At 40.7% G+C, this 11,864-nt stretch overlaps 1 non-coding gene across 1 annotated transcript; it reads left to right on the plus strand.

Annotated features, from left to right (window-relative positions):
- The first annotated feature begins 5,656 nt into the window (after positions 1 to 5,656).
- LOC113602618 (U6 spliceosomal RNA) lies at positions 5,657 to 5,764 on the plus strand. The gene has a single exon (XR_003424101.1). It is a non-coding gene; the product is annotated as a U6 spliceosomal RNA (small nuclear RNA).
- Positions 5,765 to 11,864: the final 6,100 nt, after the last annotated feature.

The following is an 11,864-nucleotide window of genomic DNA, read 5'->3' on the forward strand; positions in this document are numbered from 1 at the left end:
TTTATTAATCACAAACATATTTTCTTCTTTAGCAAAGTTGGGCTGGCATATCCAACACTTGTCTGAAAAGGAAAAAGTTGCCATTTATATTAAACCCCAATTCCAAGGTCAAAAGCAGCCTGAACCTACCAAAGATTATATTTTCAAGATAAAAAGCTATTAAAAACTGGTCTAGGAGGAATATGTTATCTCTGTTGGGCAACTACAATTAGCACATATTTTATATCATTTAAAAATAAATATTAAGTGGTTTTAATCAAGCCATTCTTAATCTGAAAAGGCCAACAATTGGGGAATATGACAATGCTCTCTCCACAGCCCTTCTCCTGAAGTTAATAAACAAACAAGCTGTAAAGAGTGGTTGCTAACTTTGGTGAGGACTCTGGAAATCTAATGAAAGATATGAACACTCTCCACAGGAAAAAAACCCCACAATTTTACATACAATTCCCAGGGGTTCGTTGACCATCTGAAAGCTACCCATGAGTCCCACATTAAGAATCCCTTCTCTAGGGGTGCCTGGGTGGATCAGTCGTTTAAGTGTCCAACTCTTGGGTTTGGCTCCAGTCATGATCTCACCGTTTGTGAGTTTGAGCCCCTGAGTTGGGCTCTGTGCTACAGCATGGAGCCTGCTTGGGATTCTCATTCTCTCTGCCCCATCCCCCCTCAAAATAAATAAATAAACTTAAAAATAAAGAACCCCTTCTCTAAAGGAGACACAACATGTGACCATGATTTAAAGGAAGTCATGGGGGTTTTAACTTATTAAAGAACCTTTGAAATTACTTATTCCAAACTCTCATTTTCTACATGTGGGCAGAGATCTTGTTGAAAGTCACAGGACAAGTTGGTGACAGAATTAGGAATTTGAATGCTATTTTAAATCCATTTCCTTAGAAGCAGACCCTTCAAGGACAATGTTTTGTAGGAAAGTGATTTATTAAGGAGGTGCTCCCAAGGAAGACAGGCAAGGGTGTGGAGGTCCAGGACAGAGAAAAGGAGGTCAGGCCAGGGTGCCTCTCAGGCAAACACCTATTGCAGGAGGTGGGGTACCATGGGGAGCTCTGGAATGTAAGACATGCCCAAGGAATGAGTCAGCTTTCCTACCTGTACATCCTCATCATGGGTTAAAAGGGAGGAAGAAATGAACTCACAAGAATCAGTAGCCCAAGGACACTCCTCCAAAAAAGAACTGTATATGTCAGGTGAGGACAGAGCTCAGCAAGAGTAAAAGGGGACCCCAAAGGCTGCCAGGTGGAAGGTAGCTAATGTGACAGCCAAGCTTTCTTGAATCCATGCTGCTTCCCCCACCCCCAAAGAGACACATACAGGCTTTTTAGTAAGTGACTCAATGCCCGCTTTCCCAAGATTAAAAATTAATGGATGCATAGTATTTATTTTAAATTTTAGTCTGAAAAATGATAAAGGTTCCCAGGCCTTTAACTGTAAGCCCTGTGCAGAGTGGCACCAATGACAAGGACTGCCATACAGATAGCTTCCTTCTGAAGGATTCACCATACTTGGCGACCCAGGACCGCATTCTGCCCCAGTCTGTAAAGCCGCCATAAACTCTGCCGCAAATAGCACACCACCTCCAACCTTACGTATGCCTCCAACAAAGGCCAGACAAGCTTACTTTGTTTCTGCAGAGCACTTTATTTTCTGGGGTTGCAATTCCCTTTTCCCTCCTGAGCAACATAGCTGCATTGCGGGAGAGACCCTACACGGTGCTTTAGTCTTGAAACGTCTCCCCTCACCCACCGCGCCAATAGAAACGAAGTTTGGCTTTACTTACGTAACAAAATCCTGAAGACCGAAGCGATGCCATTGGAGTCCCTGCTCCAAGGCTACAAACTACCAGAGAAAAAGATCAACACCCCAATAGAAATCTAGGTAACAGAAATGAAAAGACGGTTGGGAGGGTGAATAGACTCACCGACAATGGCCAGACCATACATGAAAATAGAAATCGAATCCACGTTGGATAGCAATCAGTCCAGGAAGCCAAAACCACCATCTCTGCAGCAGCTGACCCCAAACAGCCAGGACTTAATCAATAATTGATAGCTTCCCTAATTTATGCCCCTGCATCTAACTTAGGACCGACCAGAGAAAGCCAAATATGTGCCCCTGACCAGTCACATAGGATGCTGGCTACTAGTTAGCCAGTTGCAGCTCCCCCAGGCCAACAGCCTGTAGTCAGGGCACACCTGACCTGAAGCCTTCCTGTTTTCCCACTACAAATCTTTCCAATTCCTCTGCCTACCTTTGAGTCTCCACCAAACACAACAAACGGTGGCCGGTTCCCTTGCTCTAGCAAGCCTTTACTTGTTCTCCCTTGGGTAGTCCTTGTTTATTTACACACAGTTCGCAGGGAAAATACAAAACGTCAATAAATGTGGGGAGCTTAATACAGCCATGAAGTGTGCTTTTTTTTTTTTTTTTGCTTGATTGGGAAGGCAGTTTGAAAGTATTAAGCAAAAGGTGAAATATGCATGCCCTTAAACCTAATCCCAGTAACTCATTTTACAGAAACTGTCTCCTAAATACACCAAGGTATGTGCAAAGATGTCCCATGTTTAAATATTTGTGCAAAATAAATGTCCAAAGGGGGCTGCATAGAATGTGGGAGAACCGTACAGTGGAATTCTGTGAGATAACCCAAAGAATAAGATGTTGGGGATGAGTAGATGGCTGGGAGACATAGACGGCAGAACGTTGTGGTTGTGTGCTTGGGTACACCTCTCTGGCTGCTTCACACAGCACTGATAATGGTGCATCCCAGAAGTGGGGCTGGAGAATGGGAGAGGGCCTTTCACTTTATACATTTCTCATTGTTTGCAGTTTTGAGATGATCATGTATTACCTTGGTAATGAAAAAATTAAAATAAAAAGAATCTGCTGGGAAATGCAGTGGCTTGCATGAAATGTGGTCCTGAGAACATTATTCACTCTGTCACCTATTTTCTCACTTCTCCACATATTGTGGCTGAGTTATGCAGAATAAGGCATGGGCATTGATTACAGCTTTGATTCCTGGAACAATAGCTGAGATAATGAGGAACCCACTTCATTGACAATACCCAGCCACACCTTCTTGGCCTCGAGACAAACACTGGTGCAGGTGCTGGAACAATCACATCTCATTTATCTGCCATTGTCCAGGAAGGAGCCCTGGTGAAATTTCTAAAATAATAGAGGCTTACCATCTGTTTAAAGTGCCAACATGTTTTTTTTTAATGTACTCATTTTGACAGAAATCTTTCTTAAAAAGATTCAAACTCTTACTTTCTCCTAGAGAGTACAGTGATCGTAATAAAGTCAATTCTTGATGATTTGGAGCATAGTGCTGACCACTGAGCCCTGAGCAGTGACATTTCAGCGCCCTATCTGGGAGAGATCCCAGTGGACGGGGAAGCTTCTTTTACTTTGAGTCCTCACCAATCCCCGTGATGTTAAATTCTTTTCTGATTTGAAAATTTCTGTGGCTTTTCTCACTTCTAGCTGTCCTTTAAAGATAATATACCTGTTGGATCCTGCCCTGTCTGGAGGAGCTCTAGCTATTGTTTATACCTCATTTCCTTTGATGCTCCATCCCAAAGAGGAGCCAGAGTAAAGGCACAGGTGAACATAGTCTCTGGGAGGTGATCCCAGGATGCAGAGTGAAAGGGAGAGGAAAGGGAAGGCAGCCAGCAAGAGGGGGTGTTAAAGAGCAGGTTACCACATGGACAATGATAACTTGCAATCGCAATGGGGACACAGCCTGGGGATACACCTTATTACTGTGTCACTGAGGAGTGAGGAAATTGGAGTATTTTTTCACCACCTAGTATCCTTCCTATCTTCCCTGATTGAGGATTGCTGCGGGGATTGAGGGAAAGTCAGATCTTCAGCACTTTGGGTCTGCATCTACCTGGCTGTGCCAGGTAATGCCTTCAAGCAGAAAGACCCAGGAACCAGCCAAGATGATAGCAGAACACTAAAAGTCAGCTACACTCTCATACAAGCAAATGAAGTCAGCAATACTACCCCTTTTTACATATTAAGGAAACAAGGTTATGAAAGGTTAAACTATCTGTCCAGCGTCACACAGTTAGCCAATGACAGAGCTAGGATTCTATCCTAGGTTGAACTGGCCCCAGAGTTTTTCTCTGCTATCACAAATGGCTGCTGTGCATCCAGGGGCCTCTGGGGACCCTTCTAAGTGGTCACCTTCTGAAAAATCAGCTGATCCAGACTATTAGACCTGAGAAGATATGACTCTTGTTTCCTGATGTATCCTGGTTCCTAGAACAGTACCTGACATGTGGCATGCACTTACAAGTGAATGAATGAATGAGGCTAAACTCTGAAATGTCTTCAGGGGTCTAATTGCAGGTGTTAATGGGACTGGGGAGGATTACAGTTCATTGCCTAGTGGTGTAGCCACTTACTCCTAGGTTCCTGTGTGTATTTCCCATTCATTCATTCTTTCTTTCTTTCAACTAATATAATATTGGTTCATTCAACTAAAGATAATGAGTACCTATTATACACAAAGCACCATGCTACATGCTATATTTTCAGTTGAGAGACAATTATTCCTGAGCCTGCCTCCATGGAGTTCACAGTCAAGAGAAGGGGGCAGGCATTAATCAAAAGAATCATACAAATTACATCTGAAAAAGCCTCTTGTTCACATTTAAATTTACAGAAAAAAAAAAGGTAAGCAGAGTGGAACATGTTAGACATGACCCAGAGAACTGTCAGTGAAAGCCAGACTCTATGAAACTCTATAGGACAAATAATCCACTTCAACAAATAAATTTCAATGGGAGAAAATGAAGGTGTGGAGAGAAACACCTACAAATTAAGAGATTTAAAATACATATCAATTAATCACACTATGTGACTCCTATTTTGATGCTAATTCAAACAAACTATAAAACTTATGTAAGATAAGTAGACATTTGGAATGATTGGATATTTGTTATTGAAGAATTATTGTACTTATTTTCAATGTGATAGTATTATAGTTGTGTTTAGAAAAGAAGAGGCTTTCTTGTTAAGAGACATATAATGAAATATTTATGGATGAAATAGGATGTCTTGGATTGGCTTCAAAAGGAAGGAAAGATGTGGATATGACTAGATTTCCCATGAGTTGACAGAATGTTGAAACTCATAACGGTGGCTTGGAAGTTCATGATACTATGTTGTCTACTTTGGTATGGTTGAAATTTTTCACAATATAAAGTTTATAGAAAGGATCACACAAATATTTTGTTATAAACCAAGGATCAAGGATGGGGAACCATGAAGATTGGAACAGGTGAACCTGATAGACAGGCAGGCCCAGGAAGGTTTCCCTGGCAAGAAAGGGTGTTTCCTTTTCTGTATTGATTCTATTTATTTAAAAATAATATTTTTGGAAATATATTTTTGAAACCATTTTCCTCTCCCCCCCCCTTTTTTCTGGTAGAGAAACTCTTCAAAGTACATAATACTAAGTGGGAATATATTTTTTCTTGTCTCTATATTTGCAAAAGTGCTTATTTTCTTTCCTAACTTGAAATTTGTTGGCTTGAGTGGAAAACAGAAGGAGATCCAAGGATGTCATTATCCTAATAAAACCTTATTGCCTGAATATCCATCACACATTAAACAATTACTGAGAGTGCTAGCTTCAGCAGCACATGTACTAAAATTGGAAGGACACAGAGAAGACTAGCATGGCCGTTATGTAAGAAAGACATAACAAATTTGGGAAGCAATGCATATTTTGTGTCTACGTGGGAAGATGGATGTTTGCTGAACCTCTTGAGGTAACCATTTCACAATATGTGTAAATCAAACCATCATTCTGTATGCCTTAAACTTATACAATGATGCATGTCAACTATTTCTCAGTAAAACTGGAAAAACATAATTACTGAGATTCTTTGTGGAAAGCGGGTTAAGGGGTTTTAAATTAAGGCCACACATTCTTTGAAGCCCCTCCCATCTAGAGATATAGACTGTATCCCCTCCCCTTTGAGTCTGGACCAGCTTGTGATTGCTTCAACCTAAAGAATGCAGTGAGAGTGGTTAAGGTGTGATCTCTGAGGTTGGAAAAGCCTGGGAATCTTCACCTGTTTCTCTTGGGACATTCACTGTGGGAGCCATAGTTGCCATATAAGGAGTCTGACCAAGCCAAGGCTACCATGCTGGGAGGAAGCCCTGGCTGGTGGGGCGGCCCCATGTGGGTGCTCTGATTGACAGTCCCAGCTGAAGTTCTAGCCTAGCTAGCATCAACTACCAAACCTGTGGGTAAGGAGGCCTCTAAGTGACTCCAGCCCCCAACTGGTTAGTTACCCTTAGCCATTAAGTCTTCATAGCTTCATTCATCCCACATCATAGAGCAGAGACAAGCCATACCTACTATGCCTTTTTTTGTGTGTGAGCAAAATAAAATTATTACTTCATGCCACTAAGTTTGGGAATGGTTTGTTATATAGCTATAGCAACCAGAACAGAGGGCCAGCAGGAGGACTGGTAAGCAGGTACTCTTAGAATGCATTTAATAAGGGACCTCAGTGCTCACAACAGCTGTGGAAGAGCTGGAGGTAAGGTAGGCAGGGGCTACCACTGGACCACACTGCTGCAGCAGGAGGTCATGAGACTATGTTCACTCCTGCCCTCACAAATGCCACCAGAACAGTCTTCTCACACACATCACTGCAAACTGGAAGGTCACAGGCTGCCTGTCAACCATCATCTCTGCAGAGGTACCCTCCACATCCCTCCCACCATCCAAATTTTGCATGAATAAATAACACTGGCAAAAATTGAATTTAGAATCCTAGCTGCAAGGGAGCCTGGAGAGGCTAAGAAGTTTAGTTTTCAGACTTCCAGCTTCTACAGTGCAGTGGGAGGTGGGACAGAATTAGGTGAAAGTAAAAAGCCTTGGCCCTGGAGAGTTATTTCTCTTCTTGGAGGTAGAAGGAGAAACAAGATGAATTCAGGTTTTCCATTTTGATATTTACGAATGTAAAGCATTTATTTAAATCCCCTTTAGAAAATAATCAAATTTTCATTTTACAGAAGAGGCAGGGCTTGGAGAATGAACAATCTGCACAGTGAGAACACATAAGCAGAACCAGGACCAGGTAAAATGGCAGGTGCTGGAAAGGAGACCTGGGTCCCCAGCTTAGAGGAGGAGGTAGCATTGGAGAGGGGCAGAGCAGGGCTGGCCTCCATCACCACCATCACACCTGTGAGGTCTGCCACTTTGCTATTAGGCAATCCCAAGGTCTGGGGAATAGGAGTTCACCTTAAGGACTGGATAGGACTAGAGGTAACCGGTACTCAATATTTCCTTACATCTTCGTTGTCACACCTTCTCTCTGAGCCTTAATTCCCTTACTAATAAAATGGAGGATAATAGCTTATAGACTCATATTATAAGAAAGCATATGTGAAACTACATAACAGATCATTCTCTATCCTCTCTGATAAGTGTCCTTTCCTTCCTGACATGAGGCAGTAAATGGTTGTAAATGAGATATCTGACATAAAGAGTTTCTCTTTTTTTTAATTTTTTAAAATTTTATTTTAAAAATAAAATAAATAAAATTTATTCATTTTTTTTGAGAGACAGAGACAGAGCATGAGTGGGGAAGAGGTAGAGAGAGAGGGAGACATAGAATCCGATGCAAGCTCCAGGCTCCAAGCTGTCAGCACAGAGCTTGAACTCACAGACTGTGAGATCATGACCTGAGCTGAAGTTGGACACCCAACCAACTGAGCCACCCAGGTACCCCAAAGAGTTTCTCTCTTAATCGTATTTCTCCACTTCTTGAACACAAATGGTAGCATTGTGGTGTCTTTTCTCTTTTCAATCCTTCCCATTCTTTTTCCTCCAGAAGTACCAACATGAGCTTGTAGAATCTCTCCTTTGAAAAAAGTGTCATGGAGCTGGGCACACATAACTGAACCAATAACTTTCAATTTGCTTTTCTAGTAGTGTATCTGAGGTCCCAGATAATTTTTTCCAAAGCTTCTCTAACCTCTCACCAGCTGGTGTTTCTTATAACCCCATTATACACCTGGATGGGTCTGCTTGAGACTCTTCTATCTTCAACTACCTAATGAGCCATTGTGATCAAGAAGGCACCTTCAGCTGGCCTTACAACTCACCATGACGGTAAGTAATGCTTAGACAAGTTGTTCTCATCATCACCTTGCAACAAGCTCTTGAAAAACATGAGGACTCTTAAGTGGCTATTGACTTGAAAGTGATAATAATGTGGCTTTTGGTGAGACCACATCAGTACCCCTTATGTTGGCCTAAAAGTTGATGAAGATTTTCTACTTGTGCAGCAGTTTCCTTACATAAAATGGGCATACCTTTACTTTCTGCTTTATGAAAACCTCCTGGCAAGCTCTGATTAGACGCAATCCTCCCCTCACAAAAATCTTAGTGACTTCATGAGGTAGTCAGAAATTAATCTCAGTTCTCTGAATTCTCTCCAAACATCAGGATGTCTCCCCAACTCAGGCCCGTACTAGAGTATGTGTAGAACACTTTCAATGTTGTATCTGGACAAAAGGGTAATCATAGCCTCTTTTTCTCTACTGTAGCATCGCTGTCAGTGACTTTGAGTGAAGCTATTTATCCAACTATTTTGGTTTGAGCTCCTCCAACAGCTTGACCCTGAGACAAGAATTTGGGAGCAAGTAATTTATTTGAGAAGCAATTCCAGGAAATACCATGGGGAAGAAAGGAAGTGAGGGAAGAGAAAGAACCAATACAAAGTGGTGAAGAGCAGGCTAATGCTATGAACAACTGGAGTTCAATCTTACTGGGACTTCTGGGATCATCTCAAACACTTCGGAGTTGTCCTCCTGAGCAAGTCAGGGTATTATTCATTAACCTCCACCTATCATTGCTTGAGGGCTGCTCCTGGGAGGATTTATTCTCCAATACTTCCAGCATGACCAACTTGTAGGCTAAGACTGTCCTATAACCAGATGAAGGACTCAGGAAAAGAGTTTGAGGTAGAAAGCCATCAGCCTATATAAGAAGAGTTTACTCAAGCTACAAGTGACTTCTAATGTGAACCAATGGGCTATGAGCAGAGAGTATCAGTATCACCTACTACACAAACCAATAGCTAACATTAAGATAAACTATTCACATTTGAAGATTAAAGAACATCTTACTAAAGAATAAATGGGTAAGCCAAGAAATTAAAGAGGAAATTAGAAAGTACATGCAAGCCAAAGAAAATGAAAACGCATCCCAAAACCTCTGGGATGCAGAAAAGGTCGTCATAAGAGGAGAGCATATAGCAATCCAGGCCTTCCAAAAGAAGGAAGAAAGGTCTCAAATACACAACAACCTAACCTTACACCTAAAAGAGCTGGATAAAGAACAGCAAATAAACCCAAAACCAGCAGAATAAGGGAAATAATAAAGATTAGAGCAGAGAACAATGATATTAAAATTGAAAAAAAAAAAAGGGGGCGCCTGGGTGGCTCAGTCAGTTGGGCGTCTGACTTCAGTTCAGGTCATGATCTCGTGGTCTGTGAGTTCGAGCCCCGCGTCGGGCTCTGTGCTGACAGCTCAGAGCCTGGAGCCTGTTTCAGATCCTGTGTCTCCCTCTCTCTCTGACCCTCCCCCATTCATTCTCTGTCTCTCTCTGTCTCAAAAATAAATAAAAACGTTAAAAAAATTTTTTTAATTTAAAATTGAACAAAAAAGAGTAGAATAGATCAACGAAACCAGGAGATGATTCTTTGAAAGAATTACCAAAATTGATAAACCCCTAGTCAGTTTGATCAAAAAGAAAAAGGAAAGGACCCAAATAAATAAAATCAATAATTAAAGAGGAGAGATCACAATCATTGCTGCAGAAATACAAACAATAATAAGTGAATATTATGAGCAATTATATCCCAACAAATTGGGCAATATGGAAGAAATGGACAAATTCCTAGAAAAATATGAACTACCAAAACTGAAGCAGAAACAAATAGGAAATTTGAACAAACCCATTCAGTTTTTCCCCACTGAGGATGATATTAGTGTGTCAGTAATGAAATTACCAGTAATGAAATTACCAGTAATGAAATTGAATAAGTAACCAAAAATCTCTCAAGAAATAAGAATCCTGGGCCATATGGCTTTCAAGGGGAATTTTACCAAACATTTAAAGAAGAGTTGACACCTATTCTTTTGAAACTGCTCCAAAAATAAAAAAAATAAAAAAAAATAAAAAAAAAAAGAAATGTAAGGAAAACTTCCAAACTCATTCTATGAGGCCAGCATTACCTTGATTCCAAAACCAGGCAAAGACTCCACTAAAAAGGAGAACTACAGACCAATTTCCCTGATGAACATGGATGCAAAAAGTCTCAACAAGATACTATCAAACCAAATCCAACAATACATAAAAAGAATTATCCACCACAATCAAGTGGGATTTATTCCTGAAATGCGGAGCTGGTTCAATATCTGCAAATCAATCAATGTGATACATCACATTAATAAAAGAAAGGATAAAAACCACATGATTATGAAATAGATTATGAAAAAAGCATTCAACAAAATACAGCATCCTTTCTTTTTTTTAAGGTTTACTTATTTTTGAGAGAGAGAGACAGAGTGCTAGCAGGGGAGAGGCAGACACACACACACACACACACACACACACACACAGAATCTGAGGCAGGCTCCAGGCTCTGAGCTGTCAGCACAGAGCCTGATGCAGGGCTTAAACTCATGAGCCGTGAGATCATGACCCGAGCCAAAGTTGGATGCTTAACCAACTGAGCCACCCAGGCGCCCCTACAGCATCCTTTCTTGATTAAAAAAAAAAAAACGCAAGAAAGTAGGGACAGAAGGAACATACATCAAGATCATAAAGGTCATATATGAAAGACTCACACTAATATCATCCTCAATGGGGAAAAACTGAGAGCTTTCCCCCTAAGGTCAGGAACATAACAATGATGTCCACTCTCAACACTGTTGTTCAACATAGTGTTGGAAGTCCTAGACTCAATAACCAGACAACACAAAGAAATAAAAGGCATTCAAATCACCAAGGAGGAAGTGAAACTTAACCTCTTCACAAATGACATGATACTCCATGTGGAAGACCCAAAAGACTGCACCAGAAAACAGCTACAACTGATATATGAATTCATCAAAGTGGCAGGACATAAAATCAATGTATAGAAATCAGTTGCATTTCTATACACCAATAATGAAGCAGCAGAAAGAGAAATCAAGAAATTGATCCTATTTACAATTGCACCAAAACCCATAAAATATCTAGGAATAAATCTAACTAAAGGGTGAAAAATCTATACACTGAAAACCATAGAAATCTTATGAAAGAAATTGAAGAAGACACAAAAAATGGAAAAACATTCCAAGCTCACAGATTGGAAGAACAAATATTGTTAAAATGTCTCTACTACCCAAAGCAATCTACATATTCAATGCAACCCCTTTCAAAATAACATTAGTATTCTTCACAGAGCTAGAACAAACAATCCTAAAATTTGTATGGAAGCAGAAAAGACCCCGAATAGCCAAAGCAATCCTGAAAAAGAAAGCCAAAGCTTGAGGCATAACAATCCTAGACTTCAAGCTATATTACAAAGCTGTAATCATCAAGACAGTATGGTACTGGCACAGGAACAGACATGTATATATCAATGGAACAGAATAGAGAGCCCAGAAATGGACCCACAAATGTATGGCCGACTAATCTTTGACAAAGCAGAAAGAATATCCAATGGAAAAAAGAGTCTCTTCAGCAAATGGTGTTAGGAACTGGACAGCAACACAGAGAAGGATGAACCTGGACCACTTTCTTACACCATACACAAAA

This window comes from Acinonyx jubatus, chromosome A3 (assembly GCF_027475565.1).
Source record: "Acinonyx jubatus isolate Ajub_Pintada_27869175 chromosome A3, VMU_Ajub_asm_v1.0, whole genome shotgun sequence".
Lineage (NCBI taxonomy): Eukaryota > Metazoa > Chordata > Mammalia > Carnivora > Felidae > Acinonyx > Acinonyx jubatus.